We start from the raw sequence: 21,883 nt of genomic DNA on the forward strand, positions 1-21,883 counted from the left end.
TACCTGTAGGGAAACAGTGGAATTACCTGTAGGGAAAAAAACTGTAGGCTATAAATGGGTGTTCACAACCAAATTCAAACTGGATGGATCTTTAGATAGATACAAAGCCCGACTGGTGGCTAAAGGGTACACTCAAACATATAGGATAGATTATCTTGAAACATTTTCTCCAGTAGCTAAATTAAATTCTATTAGAGTTCTTTTATCAATTGCTGTTAATCTTGATTGGTCCTTATAGTAGCTAGATGTGAAGAATGCTTTCCTAAATGAGAAACTTGAAGAAGAAGTTTACATGATTCCTCTTCCAGGTTTTGAAGAAAAATTTAGAACTAAAGTATGTAAGCTCAGGAAATCTTTTTATGGTCTAAAGCAATCTACTCGAGCTTGGTTTGAATGGTTCACTCAAGTTGTTAAAAAACAAGGTTACTCTCAAGGGCAAGCTGATCACACAATGTTTTATCGAAACTCACAAAGAGGTAGAATAACAGTTATTATAGTTTATGTAGATGATATCATTCTTAATTTGAAATACTTTCTTGGAATGGAAGTTGCTCGATCAAAGAAGGGTCTTGTGATCTCTTAAAAAAATATGTGATTGATCTTTTAAAAGAGGTTGGGATGAGTGGTTGCCGCCCAGATGACACACCAATCGATTCAAATGTAAAATTCAGAAATAAAGAAGGTCGATTAGTTGATAAAGGGCAGTACTAAAGATTAGTCGGTAAGTTAATTTACTTATCATATACAAGGCCAGACATAGCTTTTGCAATGAGCTTAGTGAGTCAATTTATGCACTCCCTAATGGAGGAACATAAAGAAGCAGTGTTTCGGATTCTGAAATACTTGAAGAGTTCACCTGAAAAGGGTTTATTTTTCAAGAAATCCAAACAAATAGGAATTGAAGCTTATACAGAAGCAGACTAGGTAGGCTCAATAACAGATGGAAGATCTACAACAAGATACTGTACATTTGTTTGGGGAAACCTTGTGACTTGGCGAAGCAAAAAAACAAAAATGATGTGGTTAAAAAGAATTATGGAAGAGCTGAGGAAACTAATAACTTTAGCAATGAAGTTGTACTGTGATAGGAAAGCTGCCATTAGTATTGCTCACAACCTAGTCCAGCATGACAGAAGTAAACATGTTGAGATTGATAGACACTTTATCAATGAGAAAATTGAAGAAGGCCAAGTGTGCATGCCGTTTGTTCCTTCAGAACAACAGATTGCTGACATACTCACCAAAGGGCTCTCTAAGACAAGCTTTGATTTTCTTGAAAGTTAGTTGTGCATGATTGATATATATGCACCAACTTGAAGGAGGGTATTGAAATATGTGAAACCCATATATTTTAAAGTTAATTAGGTAAATAAATCTTATTTAGGTAGATAAATCTCAAATGATATTCTAGTAATATTTTATTTTATGTTTTAGTAGTTTATTAGAATAAGGAAATTATTTTCCCAATTAGGTTATGACTCTCTTCTCTATTTAAATTCAGTTGTTTATTTAATAAAAGACAGAATAGTTTTATTAAATGCTCTATTGAAAACTTTCACTCCCATATACTGGAATTATATATAATAGAATATAATATAGTAGATTCTGTCCAGTTAACCACTCTCTTTCTTACCTATGAAAGCAGTTGATGCTTCAAGTATAATTCCTACACAATATTAGAGGTGGTTTAAAACAATCTGCCATGGTCCTCACCATATGCTTTCCAAGAAGAAACAAGAGGCTTATATCTTTCTAAGGTTTTGATTGGTGATGAAGATTAGAGTATTCCATTTGAGGTCACTAATGAATCACTCAACTTTATGAAAATCAAAACTACTACTAAGTAGTTGAATTCACTCATATAAAGTAGATTTCTTGTAAATTTCTGAAAAATTATCCCCAAGTTCAGCCTCCACAAACGGGGAGGTTACCTCTAACATCCATGTTGCTGGATTGATATTGTCTTTGATCTTGGGCACCCCGTGATACTCTGTCAGTAAGATTTCAAAGAGTGTAAGGTTAAGGTCGATCAAGAGTATCTGGTAGAAGCAATTAATAAAGTTATCAGAAAATGAAAAGAATATGGGGTGGTTAAACACTTGAACTAACCTCAAAATACTGTATAACTTTACAAGAATGTTGACTTAATGGGCCAAAGTAGATTAAACTCCCACCAGCTTTCAGAAGAATCAACTGCGATGAAAGTAAAATATATATGTATGAAAGAACAATGAATGTTATTTATAAAGCAAAAGCTCCATACATTATGATAGATATCTTCAAAATAGAAATTATATTTATATATAATTAGACATTAACATAACCGGTTTTACCTCTTCAAATGCTTCAAATATATCCATGCTTGGTTGGTGGATTGTGCAAATAATTGTTTGACCTGTATCAGCTACATTCTTCACTGCACGCATGACAATGGCTGCAGCTCTTACATCCAAGCTAGTTGTAGGTTCATCCATGAAAATTACAGAGGGATTAGCAACAAGCTCTACAGTTATTGTAAGCCGCTTCCATTGAGCTGTTGATAAACCAGAAAGACCTGGTATCCCAACTAAGGCATCCTTGACATCGTTGAGCTCCACAATTTCAAGAACTTCTTTAACAAATTCCTACAAAACCATTAAAAGCAACTTCATCACCACTTAGCTCAAATTTTGGTTTCTGTGAAAACATCAGCTCTTATATTTTAGACTCTTAACAGCTTTAGTTTTTGAGTCAATATGAGAAGCCAGGCGCAATGAAGCCGAAAAAATTCAAGATTCTTCTACAGTGATTTGTGGAGAATGAATGTCATTTCGTTCACAATAACCAGATATCCTAGCAAATGTTTCTTGAACCTTACGGTATCCACCAACTTTAATTTCTCCTTGTATGCAGCCTATAGTTTTTCTACCTGCAAGGACATCGAGAATAGTGGTTTTTCCTGCTCCGCTAGTACCCATCAATGCTGTTAGAATACCAGGCCTTAATGCTCCCGTAACATTTTGTTGGAACAATGGCAGCAGCAACAAAACAAATTTTGCAAAACTGAAGCAAGAAGTATCGAAGCAAAAAGAAACAAAGCAAAGTAGTGAACAAAGTTTTGAATACTCAACAGAATTGTAACTGAACATTTTTCTTTTTCATTCAAAATTTGAAATATAAAAGTGTTACAATTTGGTTTAATTTGACAGTTACCTAATAATCTAACTGCCTCCACTAATGCTTAACTAATACAAGCTTAAGTCACATACAAAATAAACTGATATATCAGATTTTACATCATCAATCTAATCACTAACTTAATCCTACTTACTTTGTAAGCTAGTTACAAGAGAACTAAACTAAATAACATTAAAACAAAACTGGTTGCTTCATTCGGTCCAAAAACCAAACTTGCACACCAAGCAAAATGAGCTGTGCTCGATAGCTGCTGCTGGTCTCATGTTGCGCTGCATTCCAGCTCTCAACACTCCTCCTTGGACTGTATTCAACACATTCCAATTGCACCTCTCAATGATTCAAATTGAGCAGCCCCTAAGGGCTTGGTCAGTATGTCAGCCAATTGTGTCCCTGAGCTGCAATGCACAAGGCTGACTTCCTTTGCTTGTCCAGCCTCTCGAACAAAATGCAGTTTAATTTTAAAATGCTTGGTTTTACCATGAAACACAGGGTTCTTGGCTATGGCAACTGCTGATTGGTTGTCCACCCAAATTTCAGTTGCATCAGCTTGTGCTTCATTGAGATCCTGAAGCAGCTTCCTAAGCCAAATGGCTCGATTGATGCTTCTTCTTTGCGATAATGTATTCTTCTTGGGATGGGTGAGCAACTATTTGTTACTTCTTTGAACTCCAGCAAAACATGCCCGATCCAAGTGTGAAGAAGTATCCAGAGGTACTCTTCATGTCATCGAGGGATCCTGCCCAGTCACTATCAGAGTAGCCTTCTAGTTTCAGTTTCTTCCCACTTTCAAACATCACACCAAGGCTAGCTGTGCCTTTGATGTATCTAAGAACCCTTTTTGCAGCCTTCAAATGTGTCTCATTACTGCAATGCATGAACCTCGATAGCATACTGACACCAAACATGATGTCTGGCCTGGTTGCTGTTAGATACAATAGACAACCTACTAGGCTTCGATAGTGTCTCTCATCAACCCTTTGCTGATCACCACTGCTGGTCAACTTTTCTCCATGAGCCACAGATGTACTGACTGCTTTACAGTTGTGCATGCAAAATTTACCTAGAATCTTCAAAGCAAATGTGTGTTGGCTGATGAAGATACCTCGATTAGACTGGTGAACTTCCATGCCAAGGAAGTAAGTCATGATCCTCAAATCTGTCATCTCAAACACTTGCTGCATTTGAACCTTGAACTCATTAATGAGCTCAACTTTGCTCCCTGTCACTAATAAGTCATCCACATACAAGGAGACAATCAGCAAGGTTTCAAATTCTGACCTCTTAACATACAGAGTAGGTTCACTAAGGCTTTTCACAAATCCAAGCTTGGTCAGGTAAGCATCAACTTTGTCATACCAGGCCTTTGGTGCCTGTTTCAGGCCTTAAAGGGCCTTTCTCAACTTGTACACTTTGTCTTCATGTCTAGCAACTTTAAAACCTTCAGGTTGCTCGATGAAGATCTCCTCATTGAGAAAACCATTCAGGAATGCTGATTTGACATCCAATTGGTGACCTCTCCACTGCTTCTGAGCTGCTAAAGCAGACAACAGCTTGATTGTGTCCAGTCTTACCACTGGAGCAAAAGTCTCCAAGAAATCCACACCATACTGCTGACTGTAACCCTTCACCACAAGCCTGGCCTTGTGCTTGTCCAGTGAACCATCAGCATTGTACTTGGTCCGGTACACCCATTTAACTCCAATAACCTTTTTATGTTCTGGTCTGCTCACCAATTCCCATGTTTCATTTTTATTAATCATTTCCAGCTCAGCTTCCATAGCTTTCATCCAGCTTCTGTCCTTGGCAACCTCTTCAAAGTCTGAGGGCTCAATCACAGCAACAATGCACATCTGATAGACATCAGCCAAAGTTCTGGTGCCCCTCACTGGTGTATCATCAACAGCATCTTCACTTGGTCCCTCTTCTGCTGATTCAACAACCAAGTCTAACTGGTCCAATTCAGACAAGTCATCCTCAACACCATTCCAATTCCACACCTTTTCCTCATCAAACTTTACATCCCTGCTGACTAAAACCTTCTTTGCTGTAGGATCATACACTCTATAACCCTTCTTGTTGCTGCTGTAGCCAACAAAGATTCCTGGAGTAGCCCTGCTCTCGAGCTTGGTCCTCTTCTCCACTAGAATAAGAGCATAACACACACAGCCAAACACTTTCAAGTATGTTACCACAGGTTTGACTCTATGCCAAGCCTCAAAAGGAGTCTTATCATTGACTGCTCGAGTTGGCAGTCTGTTGAGCAGATACACTGAGGTGTTGACTGCCTCAGCCCAAAACTGGCTTGGAAGCTTTCCTTGAAAAAAGAGGCACCTGGCCATGTTCAGCACAGTCCTATTCTTTCTCTCACAGACTCCATTCTGTTGAGGAGTATAGACTGTTGTGAGCTGATGGTGAATCCCAGCACTGTCACAAAACTTCTGAAATCTCTCAGACACATATTCAGAGCCATTATCAGTCCTCAAGGCTCTAATTTTGCAGCCTGACTGATTTTCAGCATATGCCTTAAATTTGCAAAAGGCTTCAAACACTTCTGACTTCTGCTTCAAGAAGTAGACCCAGCACAACCTAGTTAAATCATCTATAAACAGGACAAAGTACCTGTTCTCATTGATTGAAGGCATTCTCATAGGACCACAGACATCAGAGTGTACCAATTCGAGCTTGTTTTGAGCTCTCCAAGCACTGTCAGCAGGAAAAGGCAGTCTAGCCTGCTTACCAAGCTGACAAACCTCACAAACATTCCCACTAACCTCAATTTTTGAAATGTCATCAACTAAATTCAGCCTATGTAGCAGATCAAGAGATCTGAAATTGGCATGGCCTAGTCTCCTATGCCACAAGTCAGTGCTGTCAGCAAGGCTGGTGTATGCCTTTCTTTCTACTTGGCTAACATCCAGCATGAAGCATCTATCAGTCATAGAGACTGAGATTAACTCCAGACCATTCATGTCTTGAACAGTGCAGCAACCATCCTTAAAAACCAATGTATAGCCCTTTTCAACTAATTGGCCTACACTAAGCAAATTCTGGTCTAAGTCAGGTACAAAAAGCACATCTGAGATCAGCTTGTTACCTGAACCAGTGCTAACCAACACACTGCCCTTTCCCTTAGCCTCAATCAGCTTACCATCTCTAATTCTAATCCTCGAGTGAAAGCTTCTGTCTAGGCCCTTGAACAATTTCTCATCTGCTGCCATATGGTGTGAGCAGCCACTGTTTAGTAGCCAATAATTGCTGGCCTTTGTTGTGCCAACAAAACAGGTTGCTGTGAACACATGCTCCTCTTGAGCTTGCATGTCCTCAGCTGGTCTAGCTTGTTGCAGAGCAGCCTCCCTTGGTTTGCCCTTGCACACCTTCTCCACATGGCCAAACTGCTTGCACTTTCTGCACTGAATATCTGGCCTAAACCAGCAATACTTTTATGAATGTGTTGTCTTTTTACAGTGAACACATGGTGGGAACACCCTTTTTGCTTCATCTCTTCTTGACTTGACCCTTCTATTGTGCCAAGGCTTCTTGCCTTTTGCACCCACACTCGAGCCTTCACTGGCTTTAGCCTGGAAGGCAGCTTCAGGATTCTCCTCCTGCCTATTTGCCCTCCTTTTCTCAAGTGCATACAGGGAGTTTATCAGCTCAGACAATGAAATGGCTGATAACTCCCTCGAGTCCTCAAGTGAAGAGATTTTTGACTCGAATTTCTCAGGGAGAGTTGTGATGACCTTTTCAACAACTCTGCTCTCTGTGAAGTCCACTCCCAGGAGCATAATGCTGTTGAAAATGGCCATTATCCTGTCTGAGTACTGCTTGATGGTCTTAGACTCCCTCATCCTTAAGTTCTCAAAGTCTCTCCTGAGATTGATCACCTGCTGTTGCCTTGTTTTGTCAGTCCCCATGAACTCCTCCTTCAGCTTGTCCCAGGCCTGCTTTGGTGTGTCACAGGCCATGATGCGAGTGAATATCACATCAGACACTCCATTCTGCAGACAGGCCATAGCCTTGTGCTTCTTGGCTCGCTCCTCAGCATGCTGCCTCATCTGTGCAATGGTGGGATTGGCTCTCAATGGAGGTGGTTCAGCATCATTCTCGATCACACTCCAAAGATCATGTGCCTGGAGGTAAGTCTTCATTTTAACTATCCAAATGTGATAGTTCTCTCCAGTAAACACTGGTGGAGGTGGTGGAGTGAAACTCATCCTGCTAAACTGAGTTTAAGTACTTCGATCCTTTTAGTTTTAGGCTTTGCTTTGAACACAACAGAATGCAGAGGCCCCTCAAAGATTCGGGCTCTGATACCATTTGTTGGAACAATGGCAGCAGCAACAAAACAAATTTTGCAAAACTGAAGCAAGAAGTATCGAAGCAAAAAGAAACAAAGCAAAGCAGTGAACAAAGTTTTGAATACTCAGCAGAATTGTAACTGAACATTTTTCTTTTTCATTCAAAATTTGAAATATAAAAGTGTTACAATTTGGTTTAATTTGACAGTTACCTAATAATCTAACTGCCTCCACTAATGCTTAACTAATACAAGCTTAAGTCACATACAAAATAAACTGACATATCAGTTTTTACATCATCAATCTAATCACTAACTTAATCCTACTTACTTTGTAAGCTAGTTACAAGAGAACTAAACTAAATAACATTAAAACAAAACTGGTTGCTTCATTCGGTCCAAAAACCAAACTTGCACACCAAGCAAAATGAGCTGTGCTCGATAGCTGCTGCTGGTCTCATGTTGCACTGCAGTCCAGCTCTCAACACATTTGAAATGAGTTGCAGCTTTCTCTCAGTGTATCCTTTTTTTCTCATTTCCTAGAGCCAAGAAGAAACAATGCATCAAGATTCTATGGTTCATGAAAAGTGATTTTTTGTGAAAGAATAATGTTTTTTTCATTACCAAAAGAGTGTCGATATAGTATTGCACATCCTGAAAAGTTAATGTCAGAGGTTCAAAAGGTAATACCATCCTGCCTGTGATGTAGACAAATCAACCATAAATATGATGAGAATGAGATCGAAAAAAAATTATATAATGAAAAACTAGGAAGAGTCATTACTAGCTGGTTTCTTACCTTTGGAATTCGTATGGCTTAATCCATTCACCATATCTTCACCTCCAGTGCAATCTTCCTTCTGTATCTTGGAAAGCTTTTCCCGTGAAATAATAACACGAGACCATCCAAGAGCTGCATATGTTTCAAGTGTCAATGATAAATAACCCAGTATTTCTCATCTTCATGAGTTAAACACTAGAAAATGAGAAGAAATGACCAAAAAGACAAACTTACGCTTCAAGAAACCTAAGGCTAAGGTGAATCCTGTGTTATGAACTATAGTAAAACCAAAAAAGGCAGCTATTGCTATCCAGAAAAAATCTTGATCGAAGTTTAGTCCACGACTCTCTAATGTTGCTTGTCCTATTGTAGTGCGCAAGGTCAGCATCTACAAAATAAATAATCAATGAAAAACAGGGTACACTTTCTGTATTGCTGTGAGCTTTCATTAACCATCATGTCAGTCAAACAACCATTTTCCTTGTTAACATATCTTTGTGATCTTGCAGGTGACTGCTTTAGATGATCAACAATGGAAATAGCATGTTCCCTACAACTCAGTCCATTATATTAATTACACTCGTGGAGACTTTTCAGCAGCATCTTCTTTGGGAGGAAAGAAGCTGATCTCTAACATAATTCATTGGACTCGTTCAATCTGATATGCTTAACGCTTGTCAAATATATTACTAGCAAGAAATCAGTGAGAATTCCTCATTCTTTTCAAGAAGGCTGTTTAACTACCAGAATAATAAAACCCATTTAAACCAATGAAACTCACCTGTTGTCATCGTGGTGCAAGAAGTTCGTTTCCAGAAAATGCTATCTCTGCATATGATATAGGAGAAACCCAGAAAAGCCACTTCATCCAACCTGGCCAGGATGCTGTAACAAATGAAAAAAAATACTAATAAGTATGCATTATTTTACATGGATCATTTAAATAGATTGATCAATAAGAGGTAGGAAGAACTCTACGCCGTGGGATTACAAAGCCACAAAATAAATAGTGTAAAAAGATAATGAGGCCAGAAGCTGCCACAGCAGAATAAAAATTCTGGAAGACGGAGGCCATGAATCGGAACAAGGATATTCCTGTTAATTGCACAGCAACAAATGTCACAAACTGGCGGAAAAACCTGAAAACAGCGCAAATGATCAACATTCAGTCTCACAAACATTTATTTTCCCTTTTATGGAGTTAGGTTGCATAAGAAGAGTAGAACTTCCTTGGCTAAAACAGTTTATTTTAAAATTTCTCTTTTAGAACATGTACTCACCTTGAAACCTCAGGAGTCTATCCTATCACGAAATAAGTGATAGATATCCAAATCAGGGAATGCAAAAAAGGCATGGGAAGCTTTACAATGACTGCTGGAATTGCATAAGCCCAATCTGGGTAAAAGCATAACATTTTCTGCTTGTAGAAAACTTGAAGTCTTGAAATTGTCATGTACACCTCCGGAAGCTCATCCACCACAAGTATCATGAGCGTGTAAAACAGTGCAGTCAGGTAGTAATTTGCATGAACAATATTGATATCCATCCGTGTCTTATAAAATACTGTCATTGTGATACATGCTACGATTACAAGCTGCCAAAAGAAGATAATTTTAATGTTTCAAAGTTCATACGCTTTACGACTAAGGTTGCTTGTTGCAAACTTCATCCTGAAAATTTGACCCCAAATTTTCAGTTCTATCAATATGTTCTTGAAGCTTGAAACTGTTTGGGCACGAAACTTGATTGATGAAATGGAAAGGAGTGAATTAAATAAAGTCTTCACCTAAGTTATTTTGAATACATAAAAAATTGAGTTCCTTCTCAAAAGAAGAAGCTCCCTTGACATGCAAGCTCTAAAGATTTCCCATTTAGAAACAGAATACTTAGTAAAGGAAAGGGCATCCTTATGGAATTGGGACTTGTCGTATGGTTCTAAGAGATCCTCATCTATCTTCTTCCCCAAGGAGGATGCCTTAAATTTCCTGGAGAACACATCAACTGAAAAGTATGAGTAGGGCAGCTCAGTGTTGTACCAGTATTGTGCTTGATCTTGCTTGCTTACAACCTGCACAATACAAACCAAAATACTTTCAAAGTGTAGAAGCAAGATACTACACTGCACTGCAGGAAAGGGAAAAGAATTATCAAAAACTGGATTTCACTTTCCTCTTGAAGGAAGTCCACAACCGCTTTCCGTGGAGGACATCTAAACCCACAGTTCTCGAAAAAGTCTAGAATGTGATCACGTGGTCCATTATACAAAATTTTCCCTTCTACCATCAAGATAATATCATCAAAGAGATCAAAAATTTCTGGTGCGGGCTGTAGCAGTGAAACTAACAGAGTAGTATCTATCATGTGTACAAGCTGCTGAAGATAAGAAACAATCTGAAAGGCAGTGGAACTGTCAAGTCCATTTGTTATTTCATCCAGAAACAAAGTTTTTATGGGACCTACAACGATCTCCCCTGCATGTTTGAGAGAAAACATATTCAAGCTAAACTCAGAATGATCGGAAGATTAATATTTATCTATTTTGGGCTAATTAATTCCCTGCTAAACTTTGCTATTTACATACACCACCAAATTCACTACCTGTACTCAATCTTTTCTTCTGGCCACCAGAGATACCTCTTATTAAGGCATTACCAACAAATGTTTCGACGCATATATCGAGTCCAAGGATCTGATCGAAATGCAGGAAATATTGTTAAACATGCTAGGATGAAGGAGAGGAGTGATACAAAATATGCATTCAGGAGTAATATAATTACTTTTAATATGTAGTCAGTTTGAAGTGTTGCCTCTAGCCCTTTGACAGATGTTGCCTATGATGATGAAACACAAACCATATAAATCATTTATGTTTTTAATAAATTCGTTAATACTGCTAACTACCAACTAGCAAGATATATGAGAATACAGTAATTTATATTGTTTCTGCACGCACTTTCATATAAGCATCAATTACTGGATCGGGGACAATTCCTGCCTCTGCCTCTCTTTTACTAACTTCCATCATCATCTCTGTGAAATAAAACCATACACATAGAGAACATGGTGCAAAATCTAAGGCCATGATTAGGTATATATAATAGCTGAAGGAAAACAGACATATACCTGCATGGCTTCCTACACCCTGACAATGGGATGAGAAATCAAGTGTTTCCCTCACTGTCATCTTAGAAATGTAAAAGTCATTTTGGTTTATATATGCACAAGTTTTTTGGGGCACAAACTCTTCCAGTTTGTATCCGTTATATGAAACTTCCCTTGTGAGCTATTGGTAGCCAAGCCAACACAAGAACACAGTCACTCAGCATATCAATCTAGCAGGATATGTAATCATATGGATAAGCTTCACAAATTGAAGTAAATTAGCGGTGATATGTGCATACCTGAAGCGATTGGTCTAGTATTCATTTTTTTATTTATTTTCTTTTTCTCTTCATTTCTTGATCTCTGCACACTACTGAGTGTTTGTTAAAAAGGGAAATAACAAAAAAGGGGTTAGAAGTTACCTGGTGGCGATTCGGGCCTTTTCCGTTGTCATCGGAGACCAGGTTTGGATCGGAGGACGCTTGAGCGCCCTTAGTGCGCAGAGCGGCGCATTTTTTTTCTTTTTTCTTTTTTTAGCCTAAGTTTGTTTTAGCGAAACTGATAGGCAGTTTAGGGTTTATTTCGGTTTAAAAGGGGGCCATTAAAACGTTGTCGTTTAGAGTCAATACAATGACTCCTAAACGACACCGTTCTGAATACCCGACCCAGCGGTAACCCGGTCCGGGAAGGATCCGCGCTTCATAGGTCGTTTGGTTTATTTTTTTCAAGGGTCCCTCTACGTTTACTGCAATTGTGATTGGATTTCTTTAATTATTTGTAATCGGTATTGTGTATTTGTTTCTATGTTCATTTAGGTCCAGATTTAAACGGCGTCGTTTCTGTAATGATTGAGACTATTCTGATGCTTGTGTTTAATTGTCTGATTAGTCCCTTAATTCTAAAATTGATTTCAATTTAATACAAATCGAATTTTCTTTTTCAACTTCAACAATTTTTTTTTTTTAAAAATAGAATTAGTTTCACTTTCATTTATTATAAAATTTAACATATGTTTTGATATTTAATTCTTAATAATATTTTAAATGCATTGTTACCATAGTTTTAAAATTTAGTAAATTATTATTTTGATTTATTATTAATACTTTCAAATTCATTATACAATATTAGTTGGAACTTGTTATATTTATTCATTTAATTTCGTTTTTTATGTTCAAAGTCTATTTAAACTCTACTTTTGATGTTTTATTATAATTATTGTATCATTCTTAAAATTGTTTTATCATATTTAAATTCATCTTCAAAAATATTTTTAAGCAAATTAATTCTCATTTTAATCTTTTAACATTATTTTGATATTTAGCTTAATATTGTTTTCAAATTTCTTTTATTAGCATAATTTTAGAAAATAATACACAAATCCTTGCAAACTATTATTTTGAAAATATTAAGCTCATTAAACATTATTTCAAAATTTTGTTGTATACTTTATTTTCAAATTTAGTACTATAATTGTTTCCATAGTTTTTTAATATATCTATTAGTTACTTTATCTCTTTAAATGAGGAATTTTAGAATAACTTAAATCGTATTTTCATTATAAAATTATATGATTCTTTTGTATATATATATATATATATATATATATATATAATTCATATGCAAACATTTAGTATTCATATATATGTACGAAATTGTGGTATTAACTTCGAACCTTTTTCTTTTACGTAGTTTTGAACATAATCATTTAGTTGTTTAAACATTTTTATTTTATTGGATTTATTAGTCGCATATTTATTAGTGTTCAAGTTTATATGATGTTGTTAAATTCAATGTTGGTATTTGTATAACACTTATGTAATTGTTTCTTAGTTTAAACGTGGATTGTATTTCTTCTTTTACATCATATGTATCGTTATCCAATCATGTTCTTTTCGCGAGAATTGCATTCCATTAAAATATTATAATCGTTTCATTTCAAAATTCAAAAAGGGGCTTGGTGTTAAATAATTCTCGAGAGAATTGTGCCCTAACTTACTGGGCTTCAATTCTTCTCGATGAATTTATATAATAAAGTATCTATTTCTAAGATGAACATTTTTAAAAATAAAATTCTTTAGATTTCAAAATGTTGAATCCTAACTTACTGGATATGACATTTTTTTATCTCGTTTTTTAAATAAAGGAAATATTTGGTGTTTAGAAATCTTAAGAAAATTGAACCCTAACTTACTGGGTCTTGGTTTCCCGAATGATCTAAATAACCAAATATCCTTCTCAAAATGTATGATTTTTTTAAAAGGATGAATCTAACTTCGAAGATTAAATCGTTGCGCTCTAACTCACTGAGTGTGACGATTTATTTATTTAAAGTTGGTAAGTCTTATTTTCCAATTCAATTATTAAAATTTTCTTTTCAAAGGATCGCATTCTAGTTTTTTAAATTCTCGACACTAAGACATTAAACAACTGATACGGTACCAATTCTGAGCGTCACGAGGGTGCTAACCCTTTCCTCGTGCGTAAACGACTCCCGAACCTATTTTCTCAACTTCGTAGACCAAAATCATTTTAATGGTGAATCGATCACACCTTAATAAAAGATCGGTGGCGACTCCCGTTTTCATTTTTAAAGTCGATCCCCGTTTTTCCAAATCAAAAATGGTTTCGACAGAGAGGATATTACATTAGTTCCAACTTTGGGATATTAGATCTGGCCAAGCCAGTTTTAACTTTAAAACTTCAGCACCTTCCAAGTTTTATGATGCCACTGATATCATTAATAAGACATATGTTAGCTTGGCGTGATTTGTTGAAAATTTGCTGCAGTTATCATAATCTAGCTATTTTTAGATATAATCATGACTTTGATTTATTTCAGATTTTTTAGAGATTTTTTTTAAAGATTATGATTTTGTTATTAGCCTATTTTTAGTTAGTAGTTGTTAACTTGTTTACTATATAAACAACTAGTTTCAGTTCAATAAAACGTACCTTTGCCATTTCAATTACTTGACTTCTCAGTTTAGTTTTCTTTATCATTTTAGTTTTTTTTCTGATAAAATACCAATAATTGGTATCAGAGCTTTCTTCTTGAAGGACCTATGTTCGTGTTTGCTGCATTATGGAAGCTAAAATTAATTTCTCTTCGATTACACCGCCTATTTTTTATGGAGATAATTATTAGATTTGGACAGTGCAAATGGAGACTTACCTGGAGGCTATAGATCTTTGGGAAGCCGTGGAAGAAGACTACGAGATTCCTACATTGCCTACCAAACCCACCGTGGCATAGATCAAAACACAAAAAGAAAACAAGACAAGGAAATCAAAGGCAAAAGACTGTTTGTTTACTGTAGTTTCACCAACTGTTTTCACATGAATTATGCCTCTAAAGTCAGCAAAAAAGATATGAGATTATCTCAAGACTGAGTACGAGGAGACGAGAGAATTCGCGGGATACAAGTGTTGAATCTTATACGTGATTTTGAGCTGCAGAAGATGAAGAAGACTGAGACAACCAATGAGTATTCTGAAAGGCTCCTTAACATAGCCAATAAGGTCAGGTTGCTAGGTTTATCTTTAGCAGATTCAAGGATTGTGGAGAAAATTCTTGTAACAATACTTGAAAGGTTTGAGGCTACCATCACCACCTTAGAGAACACGAATGATATGTCAAAGATTACTTTGGTGGAACTCTTAAGTGCTTTATAAGCACAAGAGCAAAGGCGTATAATGAGGCAAGAAGGGGCTATCGGAAGTACTCTACTAATTAAGCATCAAGATGATGGAAATAATAGGAGGTCAAAGAACAAAAAGTTTCACACTGCGAGTGGAGAAAGCTCTGCTTTTGGGAACAAAAGTAAAAATTAGAAATAGAAGGTCAGGAGTAAAGAATGATTATCCTCCATGTCAATATTGCGGCAAGAAAGGTCACCCTCCTTTCAAGTGTTGGAGAAGACCAAATGCAAAGTGCAGTAAGTGAAACCAAATGGGACATGAAACTGTTATTTCTAAGTACAAAAATCAGCAACAAGAAGATGAAGCGCAAGTGGCAAATCAAGAAGAAGATAAGCTTTTTGTTGTAACTTGTTTCATTAGTCATTAAGCAAGTGAAAGTTGGCTCATTGACAGTGGTTGCATTAATCATATGACACATGACAAAGAGTTGTTCAAAGAACTGAAGAGTACCAAGTCAAGAAGGTCAGAATTGGGAATGGTGACTACATTGCAGTCAAAGGAAATAACACTATAGCCATTACAAGCTATTCAGGTACCAAGTTCATTACTGATGTTTTTTATGTACCTGATATTGATCAAAACCTTCTTAGTGTTGGTCAATTAATAGAGAAGGGATTCAAAGTGAAGTTCATGGAAAAGGCATATGTGATAGAGGATGCTACAGGACAGAAGATGTTCAAAGTTAATATGGCAGGAAAGAGTTTTTCCTTCAATCTAATGCAAGAGGAGCAATCAGCTTTTCTAATCAAAGAAAGCCTCACAATGCTGTGGCATAAAAGGGTCGGGCACTATCACCATCAGGGGATACTGCAGATGAAGTCCAAAAAAATGGCAATTGATCTTCCAGAACTTGATGATCACATACCGACATGTAAGGCTTGTCAATTTGGAAAGTAAAATAGAAAGCCATTTTCCAAGACAGCATAGAGAACCACTTGTAAATTGCAGTTGATTCACATAGACATTTCTAGACCTCAAAGAACTCTTTCATTAGCAAGTAGTCAGTATTATGTTACTTTTATTGATAATTTTACAAGAATGTGTTGGATTTTCTTCTTAAAATTCAAGTCAGAAGTGACTGGAGTGTTTTGGAAATTCAAGAAGACTGTGGAAAATCAAAGTGGCAATCACATTCAAATATTAAGGTCCGATAATGACAAGGAGTATACATCAGAAAATTTCAATGCATTTTGTAAAGAAGCTGGCATTGAGCATCAATTAACAGCTCCCTATACTCCGCAACAGAATGAAGTTAGTGAGAGGCGAAACAAATACATCTTAGACATGACCAAATGTATGTTGCATGAGAAAAATTTACCCAAAAAGTTCTGGGAAGAAGCGGCTTATACTGCAATTTTCCTACAGAATATATTACCCACAAAAGTGGTCAAGGATCAAACACCCTATGAGGCTTGGTATGGTCATAAACCATCTTTAAATTTGCTTAAAATATTTGGTTGTTTGTGTTTTACTCACATTCTAAGTGTCTTTGTCGGCTATAGCACTGTTGCAAAAACTTACAAAATTTTCCAACCGTAATTTAGGAAAATTGTTATAAGTAGAGATGTTCATTTCGTGGAAAATGAATAATGGAATTGGGATGAGAAAAGTGGCCAAAGTACAGCATATTTGAAGCTTAAATTTCCTGTTTCAACCATAGATAAAGATAAAAATTGGCTGAATGAATTGGTGGATGATGCTCCAACAAGGGGTACTAGATTGCTCACTGACATTTATGCAAGATGTAATATAGCTATTTGTGAACCTGCAGATTTTGCTACGACAATGAAGGATATAAAATGGGTGGTTACAATGAAGGAGGAGTTGTCCATGATTGAGAAAAACAAAACATGGGAGTTGATTGATTGGCCCCATAATAGGAAGGTGATTGGAGTCAAGTGGGTGTATAGAACCAAGCTTAATACTGATGGCTCAATCAACAAGCACAAAGCAAGACTTATGGTCAAAGGCTGTGCACAAGTTTTTGGCGTGGACTATTTAGACACCTTCGCACCAGTTGCTCGTTTGGACACCATAAGACTTTTACTTGCTATAGCTGCTCAAATAAATTGGAGAGTGTATCAGCTTGATGTAAAATCAGATTTTTTTAAATGGAATTTTGTAGGAAGAAATTTATGTTGAACAACCTTAAGGTTTTGTGAAGAAATGAGAGGAAAACAATATGTTTTTTTTCTCAAGAAGGCTCTTTATAGACTGAAACAAGCTCCAAGAGCTTGGTACAGTAAGATAAATGATCATTTGCTGAGCTTAGGTTTTGAAAAAAATCTATCCTAGACCACTCTTTATGTCAAATGTCAGAATAATGATATTTTGATAGTCTCTCTTTATGTTGATGATCTCTTGCTAATGGGAAATGATACACGATTGCTTGAAGAATTTAAGCAAGAGATGATGAAGGTTTTTGATATGACAGATCTTGGATTGATGTCTTTTTTTTCTTGGAATGGAAATTAAACAGGCTAAGCATGAAGTATTCATCTACCAGAAGAAGTATGCTAAGGAAATCTTGAAGAAATTCAAGCTTGAAAAGTGTAAGGAAGTAAGCACTCCTATGAATCAAAAGAAGAAGCAGTGTAAGGAAGATGGAGCTGATAAAGTTGATGAGGGATATTTTAGAAGTTTGATTGGTTGCTTAATGTATCTTACAGCAACACGTCTTGATATTTTAAATTTTGTAAGTATTTTGTCATGAATTATGAATTATGCTAGTGAATTGCATCTCAGGGCTGCCAAGAGAGTAGTTTGTTATACCAAATGCGCGAATAATTTTGGTGTTAAATTCACAAGAAGCAAGGAGTTCAAGCTTGTTGGCTTCTCTGATAGTGATTGGGGAGGTTCCATTGATGACATGAGGATTACATCAAGCTATTGCTTTACTTTTGGATTTGGTGTCTTCTCATGGAGCTCGAAAAAGCAAGAAACTGTGGCTCAATCCACTACTGAAGAAAAAATTGTTGTTGTAGCAGCCGCTGTTAATCAAGCTTTGTGGTTGAGAAAATTATTAAGTGATCTTAACCTTGAACAGAAAGAAAGCACAAAGATTTTCGTTGATAATCAAGTTGCCATTGCAATTTCTCATAATCTAGTATTTCATGGGAAGACTAAGCATTTCAACATTAAGCTTTTTTTTAGGGAAGTGCAAAAAGAAGGTAACGTTATACTAGTTCATTGCAAAATAGAGGAGCAGGTTGCAGATATCTTCACCAAGCCGCTCCCAGTAAGCAAATTTGAAGTTTTGAGAACAACACTTGGTATTTGCAGCAACTGAAGCAAGGAGGAGTGTTGAAGATTTTCTTTAGTTATCATAATCTAGCTATTTTTAGATATAATCATAACTTTGATTTATTTCAGATTTTTTAGAGATTTTTGTTAAAGATTATGAATATGTTATTAGCCTATTTTTACTTATTAGTTGTTAACTTGTTTACTATATAAACAACTAGTTTCAGTTCTATAAAATGTACCTTTTCCATTTCAATTAATTGACTTCTTAGTTCAGTTTTCTTCATCATTTTAGTTTTCTTTTCTGATAAAATACCAACATGATTTGGAACTCATCAGTTTGGTTGCTGCAGGAAACTGTGAAATAACATCCAAATAATTTAGACCATTATTATGCATGGTTGGCTACACCATATATTCTTGGAATACAGAAATCATGGTTTTTAGAGAATTCCATAGTGTAGTAGCGGCTTCCCATGAACTACATCACATTCAGCTTCCACACAGAGGTTTTTATATCTCACTTCAACAGTTGGTAGTTTTGCACCAACCCTGCAAATGTTTTCCAGTTTAGCTGCGCCCACATATAAAAGTTTCAAATGTATTCTGTCAAAACCATTTTTATTTTGAAAAATGGGGTCGACTTTTAAAACGAAAAGGGAGTCGCCACCAATCTTTTTTCGAGGTGTGATCGGGTCACTTTGAGATTAATCATTTTAATAAAACATTTTGATTTATTAAAATAATGATTTTGGTCTACAAAATTTGAGAAAATAGGCTCGGGAGTCGGTTACGCACGAGGAAGGATTAGCACCCTCGTAATGCCCAAAAATTGGTACCTAATTGATTAATTAACGTCCTAATGTCGAAAATTTGAAAATATTTTAAAATACGATCCTCTTTAAAAACTTGAATAAATCGAATTTGATGTTAAGACCTCCTTGTCCTGAAGTAATAAGATGTCACATCCAGTAAGTTAGGATACGACATTTCAACCCTCAAAACTAAGCTTATCTCATGCATTAAAGTTTAAAAAGGATATTCGGTTATTTGGATCAAAAAAATCGAAACCCAGTAAGTTAGGGCACGATTTTCTCAAAGCTCCAAAGTATCGAATATTGCCTTATTTTTAAAAGTTTTCTTTTTTAAAATTGGGGGAAAATTGACGCAATATTAAAACGATGCGTAAAAACTTTGATAAAAAACGACAATATGAAAATAGAAATAAACAATTTATAAAACACATAATGGCAATTATTTAAATACTAGCATCAATAATCAAAGACAAATGAATTTAAAACAAAGAGTATAAAAAATATAAGGCAAAATAAAATATAAACAAATTTAAAAATTATGAATTTGAAAATGAATAATAAGGAAAAAGAAATTTGAAATCAACAATATACAAATCAATAAATAAATTATATATAAAAAGTAGGTAATATATGTATAAGTTTGGAATAAATAATATATAAAAAATGAAAATAGGTAATATATAAAGTAATAATATATAAATGAGTTTAAAATAAATATTGTGTAATAAGGAATTTAGAACAAGTTATACACAAAACATCTTAAAAATAAATGGTATATAAAATAGATAGTATAAAAAAATTTGCAATTGATAATATATGGAAAAAATTTAAAGCAAATAATCAAACAATTTAAAATGGATGATTTATAACACGAGTTTTAAAAATAAACAACATGTGTGACATAGTATTAAAAACAAATAAAGTATATAATTAATGGAAGAAAATAAAAGAATGATAATAATGGTTAAATGAATGAACAATATGTAAATAAGAAAGTTGATGGATAAATAAATGAATAAAAGTAAAAGAATAATTAATGATTAAACAATTAAATAGATAAATAAAAAATATTTAAAAAACGCTTAAGTCAGCCTAACTCTCACAATATGAAAATTCAACGAAATTCCTCCACCAAAATCCAACTCAAATGAAAGCAACTTAAAAAGAAATGAAGATGAACGAAGAACAAAATAAGAACAAGCCACAAAAAATAAGAACGCAAGAGAAGGAGAAATTTGAGTGAATGCTCTTAAGAATTATTATTACTCCAAACTCCAATCCTTTACAATGAAGGGAGAGGCCTCTACTTATAGTTGAGCCTCCCCAAATCTAACGGTACAGATCAATTACATCAACGGCTAAGATTAAAGGGTATCTACAAATTAAATCTCTAAGATTACAAAACCATCTTCTAAGATTGCATATCATATCTAAGATTGCATATCCTTTAAGATTATGTTTCCATATGCGTCAAGCTTGTAGATGGACCTTCAATATTTTCAAGTAATGGACCATTCCGATCGAGCCAAATGATATAATTTTGGACTGGACTTGAACTTTGTTTATTATTTTGGATTTATTATTTTTTTTGTGAGCTTGGGCTAAATTGGCCTATTACAAAAGTTTCAAATGTATTCTTCTTCTTATTATTACCTGAGTAATCTTTGTCTGATATCATGTAACAATCGAAAGTTATCAGCTTGAATGTTTTTGATGAGGCTGTCAATGAAGAGGCGCGTTCCAAAGATGGTGGAAGCTTTGTAAATGTATCCATTCATGTATCCATTGCGATCCCATTCCTTTGTTTAATGATGAGATCTCTAGCCTGCCTGTTTCTTCGATAGTGCATGGCTACCATTCTGACCGGCTTCAACGATAGCACCCTCGCTTCCTTTATTATGAGTCCACTCATTTATCCTAAATACTCGATCCCCACAAATACATATACGTACGTGTTGTTGGCTTGCCATCCCATCCATAAGTATGGCTACGTTAGGAGGCACATTAAATAAGTTTTATCATGTGATTCAAAACTTACTTATTTGCATATCCATATCTCAACTATTAACACTCATCGCCCTTTCCCGTTCTTCCTTAAATCATACACCTAAACGCTGACATGAAGTTATACTTTATAGTTTTTCTATCAGCCTTGGTATTTGAAGCGTGAACGATTAGTGATCAGTCATGACCTTGAAAATATATACATGATATTTGATTTACAATTTACGAATAAATTTTTTATAAATATAAAATATTATTAATTATTTTGAGAAACTAAAAAAAATTATAATAATAATCCTAATTACTAGTTATAAAAAATAAAATAAATAATTTTTTTTTTTTGGAATAAAGGAGGGCTACTAGCAAATCCTGTGGCTTCTGCTAATAAGACCTTGCTAATACCGTGAGGTGGTACATAAAAAACATAAAGACTAGGTTCATTACTGTTTGTGTATCTTGTCATGAAATCCACTGTGCCATTCACCTCCCTATAGTTGTGTTTAATCCCAACTTGTTATGATTGACCTTCAAATTCTATAATGTTGTATATTAGTAGTACTAATGGGTGACTTCTAAAAATTCAGGGCTCAAATATTGTCAAATATTTAAAGTATTCCAATAAATATAAATGAAAAGGGATAATATCTTTTAGTTATTGATCAAGAGTTATATCACTTGGTTTTCTTATAAAAGAATATAATTATACATGTAATATTACTTGAATAGTTATGAGATATTAATTGAGTAATTATGTCTCCTTTAATG

At 35.2% G+C, this 21,883-nt stretch overlaps 1 pseudogene; it reads right to left on the reverse strand.

The window, feature by feature from the left end:
* Nucleotides 1-1,853: 1,853 nt before the first annotated feature.
* LOC105781696 (pleiotropic drug resistance protein 3-like) lies at nucleotides 1,854-20,892 on the reverse strand (annotated as a pseudogene).
* Nucleotides 20,893-21,883: the final 991 nt, after the last annotated feature.

Source organism: Gossypium raimondii, chromosome 13, assembly GCF_025698545.1.
Source record: "Gossypium raimondii isolate GPD5lz chromosome 13, ASM2569854v1, whole genome shotgun sequence".
In the NCBI taxonomy this organism is placed as follows: domain Eukaryota; kingdom Viridiplantae; phylum Streptophyta; class Magnoliopsida; order Malvales; family Malvaceae; genus Gossypium; species Gossypium raimondii.